The 17,108-nt window shown below is 43.8% G+C and overlaps 1 protein-coding gene across 4 annotated transcripts in view; it reads left to right on the top strand.

The window, feature by feature from the left end:
• ARNT2 (aryl hydrocarbon receptor nuclear translocator 2) overlaps positions 1 to 17,108 on the top strand; it is a 145,801-nt gene that overhangs the window by 16,525 nt on the left and 112,168 nt on the right. Inside the window, exon 1 of one of the 4 annotated variants that reach the window (XM_082198478.1) lies at positions 11,717 to 11,858. The exons of the other annotated variants lie outside the window; for them this stretch is intronic. The gene's annotated coding sequence lies outside the window, so the exon portion shown is untranslated. Of the gene's footprint in view, positions 1 to 11,716; positions 11,859 to 17,108 lie in introns of those variants that run through there. 4 annotated transcript variants of the gene reach the window in all.

The raw sequence follows: 17,108 nt of genomic DNA, 5'->3' as shown, positions 1-17,108 counted from the left end.
GCTTAGAAAAAGGGGGGGGGAGAAAAAAAACCAGCAGGAACACGCAAGACATTGTCGTCTTGTGAAGCAAGCCCATAGGAGATTCGTTTTGCGAAGCACCTCCAAAACGGAAAACTCTTTCGTCTAGCGAGTTTTCCGTCTTGCGAGGCATTTGTCTTGCGGGCACCACTGTAGGTTCCTTTATTTCAATGGGTGTACATTGAGCCAGTGTGGTCGAGTGTCAGACTGGAACCTAGGAGACCAGGGTTCAAATTCCCACTTAGCCATGATGCTCCCTGGGTACCCTTGGGCCTCACTCTCAGCCTGCCCTACCTCACAGGGCCGTTATGGGGATTAAATGAGGGGAAGAACCTTGTATCCACCTTGAGCTCCCTGGAAGAAAAAGGTGGGATAGAAATGCAATAAATAAATAAAATACTCTGGATATTTTATATGCATACAACCCAAGGTATACAAATTATATTTATTTATGAATATCTTCCCATGAGGTATCCCAAAACAAGTTACGGTGCAGTATAATTCTGCAAAATTCCTCCCATTTCCCTGTCCAATCTTCTTTCTTTCACTTGAATTATCGTTCATTCGTTCTTTGCACACAACTCTCTTCGCATCTTTTCACCAAAGCTCACTTGAAAACGTTGAGTTCTTTCGGCATGTCATTATCTAGGATTTTTTTTTGTGTGGAGTGGTAGTTAGAAGAATGAAATTGCCAAATCTGACAGCCTGTGGTGTTTTTTTGTGTGGTTTTTTTGGTTTGTCCTTTGCTCTTGTTTTGCATGTGAAAAGGCTGGTTTGCTTTTTGTGTGTGTGTCCATTCTGCAAACAGAAATGGGGGAGGGAAGGGCCTGTTCTGTTGATTTATAGATGAGTATTTAGCTTGCCTGTAGCACCTTATTTACACTCTGATGCTTTTAAGGCCTCTATAAAAGTGCTCTCTTTATGCCTTTTGGAAGGGGAAAGCCTCTTTTTGAATGCAGCCAGAATCATTTCCAGAAAATTGGGGTAGGAAATAAATTTTGGGAGCCATAGCTCAAAGCATTTTCCAGTGAAAATGCTTAGGTAGCAGGTACAGTGCGAAACTTCAGCATGAGAAACCTAGATTGCTCCTGGCAGTCAGAGCGTCGCAATACAGGCTTACATGGCCCAGTGGTCTGTTTTGTTTTAAGATAGCCTCCTGCGATGCAGTGTTCAGTTGCGTTGTATCACAATTAGACAAAATACCTATCCTAGTAATACAGTTATTTTTACTGGAATGAATGGGCAGTCTTGACAAAAGTGCCCTGTTTCAGCAATTGGAATCAGTACAGTGGTGCCTCGGTTTTCGAATATAATCCATTCTGGAAGACGGTTTGACTTCTGAAGCATTTGGAAACCGAAGCATTTTACTTCTGGAAAACTCCATACGGAAGCCGTGTGGCACGTTCGACTTCCAAAAAGCGTTAAAAAACCAAAGCAGTTACTTCCGGGTTTTTGTCATTCGGAAACCGAAACGTTCGACTTCTGAGACGTTCGAAAACCGAGGTACCACTGTATTGCAAAATATTCAGTTTAATGGGCCAGGAGTCGGCTTCACCTGCTGAACAGCAGCCTGAAGGAGCAGAAGGCGAAGTGATTCCACCTGCTGCTGATCAGCCTTCTTGCTCCTGATGAGAACCATCTGGCTTCAGCTTTCTTAAGCAGGATTTCCAGCCTCAGTGAGTTGCTGGAAACAACATTTGTCATTCCTGCCTAAGACCTTGCTGCTTCTTGATTCGTGTGACCTTGGACCCTGGGGTTTCTTGATCCCCGGATCATCTGACTATGTGAACTGAGATACTCCTGACCTTAGCACTGGACTGGACCTTGTATATGGACTCTGCCTCCAGGAAAGTACCCCCCTGAGACTTTGCTGGTGGGCTGGTTACTTTTTCCACTGAGCTCTGCCATGGCTGGCAGCACAGGATTAAGACATTCAGGCAGCCAGCCATATTCTGTTGAAAAGTCATAAGCCCTAGGCTTGCTATTGTTCTTCTGGAAGGAGAGTTATTTAGGCTTTATGTTTGAAAATATTTGGGTCCTCAAAACTGAGGGCTGAATATGTGAGAACAGGATAGGCACCAGAGTTAGTTGGAAGACACCAGCTGATGGCAAAGCTATATGTGATGTTTCTCAGAGGACTGTGTCCTACTCAGAGGACTAAGCCTACTCATAGTAGATCCATTAAGGTTAATCACCACAACTACCTTGAGATCATTAATTTCAATGGGTCTACACTGAGTACAACTAGCACTGGTACAACCGGTAGTTTGCCTTTGTGCAGTTATTTTTTCCTAAAGGGAAATAGTTTGTTTGGGAAACTGGATTGGGACCAAGCAGGAGGGAAACTTTAAACTTTGGACATCACTGTGGTCCTGATTGAAATCTTCCCCCTCTGCTTGCCGCCTTTCCCATTGCTGTTAATGGGACCTTTCCTCTTAATGTATAGGACACAGCCGCCAAGTTCCGCTTGACATTGGGGGGGGGGCTCGTCGTGTGCGTGTGATGTCACGGGCGCAACACATGTGTGATGTCACACACATCGGGAGGAGGCTGCGAGGCCTGCTGACACCGTGGGGAGGCTCAGGGAATCCTGGCCCCTCATGATTGTGTGGGCTCAGCCACATACTTTAGGGGTGGCCCATAGGGTTGGTGCCTATGGTGTAGGATGATTTTGATTGTGAGAGTATAGTAAGGGCCTCTTTCTATCCCTGCATGCAAGCCCTGATCCAGCTTATTCCCACTCCCCCTCAGATACTTATTTTAAAAACAACTTCTATACAGAGACAAACTACACGAGCAACATAATGTTTAATGCAGGGTGGATAAAAATAAATGATTTTTTAAAAATAAAAAAATAAAAAACTGGATTTTAAAAATTTAAATTGGATTTTTAAAATAAAATGCTTTTGGAGGAAAAATCTTTCTAAAGATAGTTTTCTGTTTAAGTTACATTATAGTCCAAAGGCTATTCACCAGGAAATAAGGAATTGTTTTAGGTTTTTCATGTGTGCTAAACCTCAGTCTAAGGGTTTTTGTTTTTTTAAAAAAACTGTTTAACCACATCAGTTAACAAACATGGATACATATGCTATAATGTTATTGTTTTAGTTAAATAAATATTGTAAATTGTTATTAAGGAAATGATTATTTTTTTCCTTCCAATAAAGTACAGCAGAAAAGTTGTCCAAAGATAAACAGTTAACTTATTAAACCTCACAATAATTTCACGATTTTGTGTCTATGTGTTTCTAATAGTGTAACCAAATCAGTAATTTTCAATACAACTGTAAAAACGACTCTGAAAATTTATTATTCCAAAAATGAAACCTTCATCTGGTTGTAAATATTAAGATTATACCAGCAAGAATGAGTCTGTCTGTAAAAAATGATTTAAATCAAGTCTTACTGACTAGTGATTGAAATCGATTTGATTTAAATCAAATCCACTCTGGTTTAATGTGACTCTCAGAAGAGGCATTCATCCCAGGGGTAGCACCACTTCTACGGTGGCATCTTCCTCAACAGACACATGCGCATTAAGAATTTGGAAAGTCTTTGTGTGTCTCTCCCCTGCTTCAGAACAATTCCCCCCTCATATACTAGCTTATGCAGATTTAATTGACCAATTTAAACTCTTTTATTATTGATTTGACAAGACTTATTTAATTGCCTGGCAGTCCTATTATTAACCTTTATGACAAATTCCTTGCTGAATAATGAAAGACTCAAGTGGCTCGGGGGATTCTCCTGCAACACCACAAAACAATAAATGTCTTTCATTAGATGGCCGTGTCGTGTGTTTATCGGACGTCTAGAGAGCCTTCCCTGAAGTCATTTTCTGAAGGTGGTTCCCTTTGAGCAAAGAGTGGAGTGAAGATTATGAAAGTGTAATAAAAGAGTCTGTTGCTACCTTCTGAAAAGTGCTGTTCTCGATTTCCACCCAGACGCCCCCAACCAGTGGGCGTGAAAAGCAAATTTGAATGCAAATATGGGCTCCCTTAATGGAACGAGAAATGCCATCGAAGTATTGAAGCTGCTGCAAAGAACTTAAATAATGCAGAAAATGCCGATTTAACAGCACCAGAAACACCCAAATATACTAACCAGCCAAGCCAAAAGTTACTGTTTTGCTGTTTTGTTTTTAATTATTTACTTGTTTTTATCCTGTATTCTGCCAACCACCCTGAGATCTTATGATGAAGGGTGGTGTATAAAACTAATAAATTAAATTAACTTAAAATAATTACAGTGGTACCTCGGGTTAAGTACTTAATTTGTTCTGGAGGTCCGTTCTTAACCTGAAACTGTTCTTAACCTGAAGCACCACTTTAGCTAATGGGGCCTCCTGCTGCTGCCATGCCGCCGGAGCCCAATTTCTGTTCTCATCCTGAAGCAAAGTTCTTATCCCGAGGTAATATTTCTGGGTTAGCGGAGTCTGTAACCTGAAGCGTATGTAACCTGAAGCATATGTAACCCGAGGTACCACTGTATCTGAATATGCATCTGTGTTGGAATTGTTTTTAAGATGGAGTTTAAGGCTCTCGATGACTACTAGCAACAATGCTTATGTTTCGCCTCCACTCTTGGAGAAAGTATGACAGTTGCTGTGAATTGCAGGTGAGGAGAGTGCTGTTTCCACTCAGAATTCCACTTGCAGAATTCCCATAGACATTTGATTGGCCACTGTGAGAACAGAATGCTGGACTAGATGGGGCACTGGCCTGGCCAGCAGGGCTCTTTCTAAAATTTTCTTACCTAAGTACAGTCATACCTCATGTTATGTTTGCTTCAGGTTGCAGGTTTTCAGGTTGCATCCCACGGCGACCCGGAAGTACCGGAAAGAGTTACTTCTGGGTTTTGCTGGTCGCACATGCGCAGACGCTCAAAATGACGTCACGTGCATGCGCAGAAGCGGAGAATCGTGACCTGTTCATTCGCAGACGCGGGTTGCGTTCTTTTCAGGTTGCGAACGGGCCTCCAGAACGGATCCCGTTCGCCTTCAGAGGTACCACTGTATAAAGGTTATGGTAGGGTTACCAGACGCCCCTGGATTTGCAGATCTGTCCCCGGGAAACGTGGCCGCGGCAGCCTCAGCAGTCCGGAGCCAGCCTGTTAGCGCAGTTGGCTCTGGCTGGCTTCAGGAGCTGCTCGCTGCCATGGCGCCAGCATTTTTCCTGCGCCACGGCAGCAGGCAGTGAGCAGCTCCTGAACCCAGCCAGAGCCAACTGCACTACCAGGCTGGCCCCTCCTGGGCAACGCCCGCCCGCCCGCGACTCCCAAGCCTTCCCTGATCTGTCAAAACAAAGGGGGAAGGAGATTGGGGAAGGCTTGGGAGTCATGGGCAGGTGGCGAGCCGTTGCCCAGTTTTTTTAAAAAACTGAGCCTTTATGTTTCACAGGGTGCGAAAGAAGGGCTTTGCACCTTCATACAATATGCATGTGTGGTTGGGCCCAGAGTCTTTTGCCTCACCATCTCCCATAGCTGTCAACCGTCCCTTATTTGGCGGGAAACTCCCTTATCCCAGCGCCATGTCCCGCTGCTGTCCCTTATTGATGATGTCCCTTAAATTTCCCGGGTTTCAAAGGAAGCAGCTCCTCTCCCTCCCTCCCTCCCTGCCGGCCAGGGAGGAGGGAGGCTCCGTGTTGCTTGGCTGCATTGCTCACCCAATAAGGAGTCTAAGAACGACTGGGGGATGGAGCTTGCATGCCTTGTGCCGATCAAATCGGCCGCGTTGCCTGGGGACTCGCCTTTGCTCAGCACTTCCCAGTGGAGAGGTGACAGTGGTTTTACTTGCTGCATCCCCTTTGCCGGGTTGCTGCGCTGTGGGACCACCACTTGAGGCTTTGTTTGTCTGCTGGCTAGGCTTTCTGCCTTTGGCTCGGAGGGGCTCAGAGGTGGAACATACCTGTGCCCGGAAAATCCCTTATTTTGGCTGCTGATCCCTTATTTTCAAATCTGTAAGTTGACAGCTATGCCATCCCCACTACTGACTCACTGTTGCTACTCAGTTTCAAAAGAAAAGAAAAGAAAAGAAAAGTGTCCCCAGATTCACTGGAAAAATCTGGTAACCATAGGTTATGGTGCCTTCCAGGTGTGGAGCACCTTTGCTCCTGGCAGATGTTGCTGAGCTACAACTCCCATCACTCTTGGCCATTGGCCATGCTTGCTAGGGCTGATGAGAGTTCAGCAACATCTGCAGGAGCAAAGGTGCTCCACTGCCAGTCTACCTCATCCTCTGTGGGCCGAGTTCCTACATAACACAGCTCTACGCAGAGGGGGATCCCTCTGGGTTTCTGTTGAGCCCTTTTCTTCCCTTTCCCCTCCATCGCTTGTCCCCAGCCAGGCGGGTTCCTGCTGTGCAGGCTGCAAAATGATGCTTGAAAATAGGAGATCCCCTCATGCCTCATATACACTTGATTTGGCAGCCTGTACTCCTCCAGGGTCCTGGCGTGCAATGCAAGGTTTCTCCTGCAAAGAGCACAAACACCCTCTCTGTGCTCTTAGAAACATCATGCCAATTTTCTCCCCATTCCCAGATTAGGTTTGTTGCATGTGTTACCCACAAAGGAAGGATTCAATTTTAGATTAAGGAGGCGGCGGTGGGGGGAGGGGGGGAAATAAGTCCATGCCTTTAATTTTTTTCTCAGCAGGAAAAAAGAAAGTTGATCTATTCAAGGGTGGGGTGGCGGGGAGAGGTAGGGAACCATGGCAGGAACTGTAGTATCATATCCCTTGATCAGAATTAGCTATATACGGTAACTGCAAATTAGCATGCAGGCTTTCAGGATCAGCAGAGTATGCCTTCAGGCTAGATGTAAAACAGGGTTGCCATACAGACAGTATTCAGCCCTCATAAGTAGTGTCCGGGTGGAAATTGCTTAAATGTCCTGGAAAATCCACATAACATCTTTGGAAATATGTTGAGTGGCTACCACAGAAAGACCAGTTTGGTGGTGGCACCGCCTTTTCTGAATCCCCTTCGCCATGTCTGCCTGCTAGGCTTTAAGGTCCGCTTTCTCCTCCTCCCTGTCTCCAACTTAAGACTGACTAAATGCAAACTCTGTGGGTTCAGCATCAAGCCAGTTCTCTCCCACACCCACAAAACTTTGTTTAACATCGAGCCTGAGGAAGGATTCTGGAGAACTTGAAAGCTTGCTCACTTGCATGACAATTGGATTAAGTACTAAAGGCATTTATTGCCTGTCGGTTGATTTTTGGTTCCTAAGGACTAGCATGGCCTCTTTTGCTTTTTGGGGTTTTGTTTTGTTTTTGCTGAGGCAACTTAAAATGAAATTTATGCTTGTTGTAAACTCAGCTCTGTCTTCTCCTGTGCTCCGTCTTGGTTATCTTATGTAGATAATTGATTTTAGTTAGGAGTTGTAAGCTGCCTTGGGGGCTTTGCAGTTGAAATGTCATAACCCTCAACTGTCCTGGGAAAACTGGGACATCCTGTTTTTTCATGGCGGCCATTGTGGGCACTGCAGTCTCACACTTCCTCGTGATTTTGTGAAGGCATCACTATTGTTGTTGTCATAATAATTTCAATTTATTACCTGCCCTTTAGCATCAGATCCAAGGAATGGTTATGACAATTAAAATTCAACATTAAACATAATTGAAACAAATTGCAGTCCCAGGAATAGGGTGGGCCCTGAAAACAAATATCCCTGGTCAAAGGCCATGGTTAAGAGATGTGTGGTAAGCCTACACTGGAAACTTTAGAGTGTTGAACAAATGTTTAATATACAGGGTGGGGGGGAAGGATTCTGTTTATGAATAAAATAAGATATAAGCAGTAATGGGTGGGAGGGATCAGCACAGATTTTCAAAGAAAAGATTGGTGGCCATTTCTGTGGCAATGGAATCAATGCAAAACAATGTGATAATTATGGATGGGTTAAGTATGACATAATCAATTGAATTTCTATATGGTTTTGAGTATTTCGGAAGAGGGGAAAACTAAATCACCAGGCAAAGGAGGGAAAAAGGGGAAATAAAATCCACCCCACACACTCAGCGATGAGCTTGCTCAAAAACTCTGTGCCAACTGAAATTCTAGAGAAATTCTGAGGTGCCCCGTGTATTGAGGCACAAAAAAGGGAAACCTCTTTGCAAAGGAAAGAGCAGCGTTGCTCTGGTGGTTCCTGTGTACAGAGCCTTTTGAGTCTCCCTGTTAATTTAAATGGAAAGAAGTGATGTACAGGCAAAACAACAGGCCCATGCTCATCTTCCTGTAGGGCAGGAGAACCCCTTTGTGTGTGCATTTGTGAACTAAAATGCCTTCATATGCACATCACAAAATGAAGCTACATCATCATTCACACACATACACACACAGTCAAAGATTCCATTTCAGAAGTTTGATTCAGCTTGTTTATGTTGATGAATAGGGCCTTAGATGCAGATAAAAGGCGGATTCATTTATTCTAGTGTCAAGCAAGATGCACTTGGCTTGCTGATCCAGCAAGACAGCTAGAGCTTTCCATAAAATATTCATGTGTGTCCCAATATTGTTCTCTCTTTAAGAGTATCGTTCTTTGTTTTTTAAAATGTATAGTGTAACAACAATGTGTCCTCCCCAAATGCAATGAAGGTTGTGTCCCAAACAAGAGGCTAAATTGGCATATGAGAGCCAGTGTGGTGTAGCCGTTAGTGATGGGCAAGGACCTCAGAGGCTAAGGGTTCAACTCCCCACTCAGCCTTGAAACTTAACTTACCTCACTCGTTGTTGTGAAGATAACATGGAAAGGAGGAGGACACACACACAACACCACCTTGAGTGTCTTTGGTATATGAATGAAACAATAAATACTTTATTAAGTCATGGAAAGCTGCAGAGCGGAGAACAGAAATGCTGCTAAATGTATGACGAACCATAATACATGGTACGGTCATTGTGGTTTGTGGATGGTGATCAACTACATGTTACTCAGAGCAGACCCATTGAAATTGAGGAACATGACTTGGTTAGATCCATTAACTTCAGTAGGTCTACTCTGGAGTACAGCTCAGTTGGTTACCACCCCCACATCATACCCTCCCAACATTTTTCTGATAAAAATAGGGACGTCCTATATTATTCGGGACGCAGGTGGCGCTGTGGGTTAAAGCCTCAGCGCCTAGGGCTTGCCAATCGAAAGGTCGGCGGTTCGAATCCCCGCGGCGGGGTGCGCTCCCGTCGTTCGGTCCCAGCGCCTGCCAACCTAGCAGTTCGAAAGCACGTCAAAGTGCAAGTAGATAAATAGGGACCGCTTACCCCAAGCCGGAATTAAGATTGCCGGAAGAAATATCAACAACCTCAGATATGCAGATGACACAACCTTGATGGCAGAAAGTGAAGAGGAATTAAAGAACCTTTTAATGAGGGTGAAAGAGGAGAGCGCAAAATATGGTCTGAAGCTCAACATCAAAAAAACGAAGATCATGGCCACTGGGCCCATCACCTCCTGGCAAATAGATGGGGAAGAAATGGAGGCAGTGAGAGATTTTACTTTCTTGGGCTCCATGATCAGTGCAGATGGTGACAGCAGTCACGAAATTAAAAGACGCCTGCTCCTTGGGAGAAAGGCGATGGCAAACCTAGACAACATCTTAAAAAGCAGAGACATCACCTTGCCAACAAAGGTCCGTATAGTAAAAGCCATGGTTTTCCCAGTAGTGATGTATGGAAGTGAGAGCTGGACCATAAAGAAGGCTGATCGCCGAAGAATTGATGCTTTTGAATTATGGTGCTGGAGGAGACTCTTGAGAGTCCCATGGACTGCAAGAAGATCAAACCTCTCCATTCTGAAGGAAATCAGCCCTGAGTGCTCACTGGAAGGACAGATCGTGAAGCTGAGGCTCCAATACTTTGGCCACCTCATGAGAAGAGAGGACTCCCTGGAAAAGACCCTGATGTTGGGAAAGATGGAGGGCACAAGGAGAAGGGGACGACAGAGAATGAGATGGTTGGATGGTGTTCTTGAAGCTACTAGCATGAGTTTGATCAAACTGCGGGAGGCAGTGGAGGACAGAAGTGCCTGGCGTGCTCTGGTCCATGGGGTCACGAAGAGTCGGACACGACTAAACGACTAAACAACAACAACACCAGCGGGAAGGTAAACGGCGTTCCGTGTGCTGCGCTGGCTCGCCAGATGCAGCTTTGTCACGCTGGCCACGTGACCCGGAAGTGTACCGGACAGCGCTGGCCCCCGGCCAATAGATGTGAGATGGGCACACAAACCCCAGAGTCTGTCAAGACTGGCCCGTTCGGGCAGGGGTACCTTTACCTTTACCTTTATATTATTATTATTTATTATTATTACCACACCCATCTGACTGGGTTGCCCCAGCCGCTCTAGGTGGCTTTCAGCATATATAAAAACACAATAAAACATTTTAAAAGTCCCTCTACAGGGCTGCCTTCAGATGTCTTCTAAAGATTGTATAGTTACTTATCTCCTTGGCTTGGGGGTTCCATAGCTCCATATAATTCAACATTTTTCGGATGAAAATAGGGGCTGTCCCACCATACCCTCCAACATTTCTCTGATGAAAATAAGGCCTTCCTAAGGAAATGTGGAACATTCCAGGATCAAATCAGAAACCGGGACGTCTTTGGTAATACCAGGACTGTCCCTGGAAAATAGGGAGACTTGGACATATGGCTGAAATCCACCTCCTATCAGCCCCGGCCAGTATGGCCAATGCTTAGCAACGATGTGCATTTTCAAGGTTCAGATCAAATCTGCTGGATACAACTTTTACCCAGATCCCTTGGGAAAGTGAAGTCCATCTCTCTTTTTCTTTCTCCTGGGCAGTACAGGGACTGATCTAGAGGAGGGGAGAGAGAAATGATAAGCAGGGGTGCTGCCCACAATGCTCACTTGAAACCACAGATGTGTCTAGGACACGTAACAGTTGGCAATCTCAATAGAAGAGAACACCAACTTCCTCAGAATGCCAGGCGCACAGATATGGGGCGGGGGGAGAGTTTATTTTCTTATCAGGGAAACCACTCTTCTTTCTGGAGTTTTGGCAGAGGCCCACAATTGCTGGCTTGGCTTACTAGACCGCCATTATCTGTGGTCACCGCCAACTCCCTTTCCAGCTTTGAGTCCTCTGGCATCCAGCAAGGACTTGTGGGTTAGGCAAGGTCATTTCTGATTTCTGATTTGTGCAAGGTATGGGGAAAGTAAGAAGCAAGGGAAGCTATATGTACTATTTGGAAAAGACTTCTGGATTTGAGACCTCTGCGGTAAGGACAGAGGAGCCAACTCTTAGAGGCCAAAGGTCCCTTGGCCGCCCCATAAAACATTTGAGGGGACCAGGGCCCCCAAAAGTTGATAAGCATTGCAATTCATATGGTGTGTGTGCACTGCGTCTTGTGATAGATTGTGTGGGGTGGGGCTTACCTGCCCCCCCCCCATTTATTTATTTTTAAGTTGGTACCATTGGGTAGAGAACTGTAGGAACCAGGTGTCCTGCTTGCCAGAGGGCTCAGTGCATTTACACTGGCAACTGGATTTGTGAGTCCCTGCATTTTTGGAAAACTGGCTTGATGCACATTGAGAGGCCCCCTCCCCACTTTTTTCCACCACCAGAATGCAAGTGGTTAATGCAGAAAATGGCATTAATTTTGCCTTGCAAATAAATTGATCAGTATGCAAGACGCTTGTCACCAGCTGAATCATGGTCCACAGTTAAGGTAAACAGATCTGGGATGACACTTTCTGAGCAGAATACCAATGCCGTTGTATTTCTTCCCAGAGGTTTTCTGACATTTCTTACGAATTCCTTTTGAAGGAGGGTTCGGCTCCGAGAAGAAAACAGCAGTTTTGCAGGACTTCTTGCCTACGAAGGTGGGTGGGTGGGATCTGATCTGTTGCATAGCGTTGCTGAGTCTGGATTTGAGGGCATTTGCTTATTAATTTGTGTGTTTTATTTGTGGTGAGAGAGAGGCAATTTGCTATGTAACCTGTTTGTCGGTTTGGAGTTTTCTTTAAAGGCATATGCAAAAATATTCTGTGTCCATTCATCGTTCCATTGCGCTTGCTGGATTCATTTTTATATTGTGCTGGTAAAGTGCTATCCGATAAAAGGTGGGATGTAATTGCAACATAGCCTTCCGCTGAGTCAGACCATGGATGCCTCTTGCTCTGTACTGTCTGCACTGACTGCCAGTGGCTCTCCTGGCTTTCAGGCAAAGGTTGAACCTCAGATTTTCGATATGCAAGGCAGATTCTCTATTGCCGAGCTACAGCCTTTTTTGGAACAATCTTTTACAGTGGATGTTCTCTTGATGCTTTTATTTCAGTGAGTTCTTTGCTGCCAAGTGGCTTGGGAGACTCTCTCCCTCTCTCCCACCCTCTTTAAATCTTTGTGTATTAAACTCTTTCATAAAACTGCTGGCTATTGCTGGTGGCAAAAGGCCTTTAATTTGCAAGGCTCAGAACCCAGTATTATTAGTCTGACTTTTTTTTAAAAGGATAATTTCATGTGCTGCTGATTCAAGCTAAGAAATATTATCTCCTTGGCATTCATGTAAAATGGAGACTTGTTTGGAAGGAATAGGTAATTCAGGGCAGGCAGCCAGATATGTTAAAACGTGTATTATTTTTTTAAAAAAACACACCCCAGATTTATATGCTGCAATCACGTGCATGTCTGGGAATTCCATTGAACTTCCACGTAAAGACGTATAGGATTAGGTTGATAACCTAGTTAATTTAGGCTTGTAAACAGCCATCCACCAAGTCCTAAGATTCTTCCTGGGGCACATCAAAGAGCCAGCTTTTTTATTTCACTGATGCCTCTGTACTGTCACACCTGATTACCTGAGGTGAATAGAAATTGATTTCCAGGTGACCAGGCCAAAACATAAATGGTAAGAGAGTTTTTGCTCTTAAGGCCGCCGATGGTCCACAAATGAGAGAAGTAGAGGTACCGAGGCAAATGGGATACTTAAGGTTGTTTGTAGCCTAGTAACTATTATGGACTTAATTGCAAAGTTTAATTTTGTGTCTGAGCTCTTGGCACGCAGGACTGGGATCTTTCATCCCAGGGTTCGAAATTCACCAGGCGCATTTTGCACCTGGCTATCGGCCACTTGCAACCAAGTGAAGATGCTGGGACGCCAGGATGGGGCCTGGTGTCTCCACCATCTGGAGCTGCATGCCTGGAGACCCTTGGATTTTGCTAGCAACACATCCTGTAGATATTTCATCTGCACACTTGGAATGAATTTCAGGAACCAAAAAGTTGCATTGAAAAATATGGCCCCCAAATGGCAGCAAGGCATTCTGTTTTGGCGACTGTAACCCTGGTTTAAGGAGCCATTTGGCGCCTAAGCTTAGTTATCTGAGTTTCTAACACTGCTTTCAGTTCTTCTAGATGTAGTATTAGAACATAACAAAGGCATGAGAAGATACCCTTTTCATACCGAATTATTTCCACCTGTCTCCTCCCAGGATCTAGGAAAAGTGGTGTGGCGGCTGACATACATACCTGAACCCCTGCCATCTTTTTCTTTGAAATTAAGAGCAGCTGGCAATGTTGCCTACTGTAGCACTATATATAATTTACTAGAAAGGAAGGTACTTCCCCCCCTTTTAAAAACCAAACCCAGAAATTTTCAATTAACCCCAGTTTCCCATTTTATCCAAGGTTAAAAGCTTCAGAACAAGCCAGCATCTTAAACGATTATTTGAAGTTGGTGTAAAATCTTTACTTGTTCTGACTCTGATAACCAGGTTGTTGTTTTTTAGTTTGGAAGAAGCAGGCAAGCACGATTAATCAAAGACCTCCAAATTTTATTTTGGTGCACCAAGAAGAGAAAAGGGAGCGGACTGTGTGTGTTGTCTCAAGGATTGTCCATATCGCAACATCTTTGTTTATATTATTTATTTTGTTATGTGCTGAAGTTCTCACCCTGGGCCAGCAGGGGGATACTGTAGATAGTTTTCACTCAGGTCCACATATGCAAATAAGGGATTGAAACTGACGTTCAGTGATTGGATAGTTACAGAAAATGGTTACTCTTGCATTCTAGTGGAGCTCTATATAAGCAGGTTGGCTGAACCCTTCAGTTCAGTTCTGTTCTGGCCTGTGAATAAACAAGAGCTGTTTGAAGAATCGCTGTGTCGTCTGATATGTTCACCCACAACTTAACATATTTGGCAATATTGATATACTGCTTTATAGAAAAGAACCCTAAGCGGCTTACATAAAATAGTATATTGAATCAATATATGCAGGCATTGAATTTAGTGAGACTAACAGAATGATCCTAACTATAAAGAGCTGGTGTAAATTACACTGGCATGAGTTTCCTCTGTTGTGAACTCTGCAGTAGGTTTTTGGAGAAATTTGATATACCCTACCCTTTTTGCTGGCTGAGTTCTGCTGGGTTGCTGAAAAGTGTTTAAAATAGATGTAAGTCTCTCTCTCCCCCATACCTTCCATCTCTCCCCCTCCCCCCATCCTTTTTTTGATACTTACAACAGAATAAGTCCCACCTGGTTTCCCTGGCTGAGCCCCTGATGATCTGGGGTGAGGGACATATGCCAGTCAAGCCCTAGTTCAGCTGGGACATCCCAATATCCACCAGATCCAAGCTGTCCCATCTTGGAGGATATTGAGTTTGGATTGTGCTGCTTCCTGGAAATAAGTGGCTTTAGGATTGCAGCCACAGTATGGCTTCAGTTCAAACAAATGTAAAGCTTTGCTTTTTAAATTAACTTCATTTGAATGCTTGTAAATGTTAAGGAAAGCGTGACAGCTCAGTAGCGAGCACTTCCTTGACTTCAGATTTTAAGGTTTAAAACGAAGGCCTCAAAAACGGTTACCATGCCAATTTTAGCATGGATGAATTGCTTCCTAGACAAGTGCATAAAGAAGCATGTTTCCTATGTATAAACACCTGGGGGGAAAGTTAGTTACAACCTTGGGGGGTTTTTTTATTTGACTTGTATCATATATCCATTCCAGTTGCTCAGTTTGACTTGACTTGAGCTTTATGAAATAATACATTTCTAAAAGTGGAAAATGTTCTGCGGAAAAAGTATAATAGCAGAAAGTGTTCCACCCAATGTAATTGGTTCTGAATTGTGCTCAGAGAAGACATTGCAAGTATTTGACATATCAGAGACTTCAATTGCACCACCTGGGCATAAAAGGGAGATGTTTCTCACCTGGATTTCCTCTTAAAATGCATTGTTTCAGTCTTTCTGCTCTGTAGCACTTTTGGCTGATGAAGAGTTCCCCTAATAAAACCTAATGTACCAGGCAAATTTCCTCAAAGTAATATTCAGTAGCAATGATACTACATAAAATGCCCATCATTGCATGGTGACTGGGTACAATATAAGTTGACTTTAAGGAGTTCTCCAGGCACAGTGGAACTGCCATAGATACGTGTTGAAATACTGCACTTCTTTCCTTAGTTCAGATCGTGGTAAAGCTGAACTGTGGTTTGATGTGACGCCTGGACTGATAAACCATGGCTTGCATTTGGCCTGCAGAGCAAAGATAACATTGGGCTGTAGCCTGACACTCTAACCACTACACCACACTGACTCTGCTATATCACCCACTATACCACAATACAGGCAATCCTCATTTTGCCTGGGGGTTATGTTCCGGACCCCCATGTGCATCTGTGGGGCCCCTGTTCCGCCCTATTAGTGATGTTTTCATTTTTTTAAAAAAAAGATATTTATTACAAATTTAAAACAAAAGAAAACAAACCAATAAACATATAAAATACCATCACCATACACCATAACAAAGACAACAGAAAGAATTTAGAAAATAAACATAACATGAAAAGAAAAAGTACAACAAAATAAATTTATCCTTAAATCTTATTTTCATAATCTTTGGACTTCCTCACATCAGTTAGTGATGTTTTCAGATCACTTTCAGGCTTTGCGCCATGCACATGTGCGCAATCAAGTATCAGTTGGATGTGCATAAATCCGTTATTGTATGTATGCATGTTTTGGTGGTTTAGTGACAAACATGACCACTTTAATGGCCTTATCCCAGATGCAGTTACCATGTTGTTGCTTTTCTTTACCATTTTCCATTGGCTCTTAAAACCACTTTGTTCCATCAGGCTTTTAATAATGAACGGTTCCCCTATGGGCCTTTTCTGTCTGCGTGTGAATTGATCGCTTGTTTTCATTTGAGCTCTTGTCTGCATTTGATTCGTGCCTTTTTTTGATGGTTGCTGATAGCTTTGGACGGTTAAGTCCAGTCAAAGGCAACTATGGAGTGCGGCGCTCAACTCACTTTCAGGCCAAGGGAGTCGGTGTTTGTCCACAGACAGCTTTCAGGGCCATGTGGCTAGCATGAGTAAACCGCTTCTGGCACAACGGAACACTGTGACGAAAACCAGAGTGCATGGAAACACCATTTACCTTCCCGCCACAGCAGTACCTATTTATCTACTTGCACTGACACGCTTTCGAACTGCTAGGTTGGCAGAAGCTGGGACAGAGCAATGGAAGCTCACTCCGTCGCGGGGATTCAAACCTTTCAATTAGGAAGTCCAAGAGGCTCAGTGGTTAAGACCACAGTGCCACCAGTTTCCTTTAAACCTTTTAAACCTTTATTGTACAGTACTTCATTTCATTTAAACTAAATTATAACATTAGAAAGTTATAATAATTGCAACCACAATAATAATCACCACAGCCACCACCATCATAACAATACCATCAGAATAGCTTGTGATGCAAATTAGGAAAATGATGCAAAGTAGGAAAGGAAAGTAGTAGAGGAAATGCTTTGCACTCCAAAGGTCCCAGATTCAATCCCCAAAATCTCCAGGTAAGACTGGGAGAGACTTTCACCCTAGAGAAACCCTGAAGAACCATTGCTGGTCAGTGAATTTCTTTGATAAGATTGTTTTTATCCACCCTTTACCACATGTTTCCTAGTTACGGCAATATAATCATACAATTTAAAAAAAAACCAAGTAAAGCAGTTTCTCCAGTTATATATAAAAAGTGAAACAATTATAAGAAAAAGCAGCATAGTATAAGCTAAACAAAACAGGTGTGTGTCCTACAAAAATACCTTACCTGTCAAAGGCCGGGGTAAAGAGA

The sequence above is a fragment of the Podarcis vaucheri genome (genome assembly GCF_965113315.1).
Source record: "Podarcis vaucheri genome assembly, chromosome: 14".
NCBI lineage: Eukaryota > Metazoa > Chordata > Lepidosauria > Squamata > Lacertidae > Podarcis > Podarcis vaucheri.
Note: the sequence above shows the minus strand (reverse complement) of the source record. Positions and strands in the feature narration are given on the sequence as shown.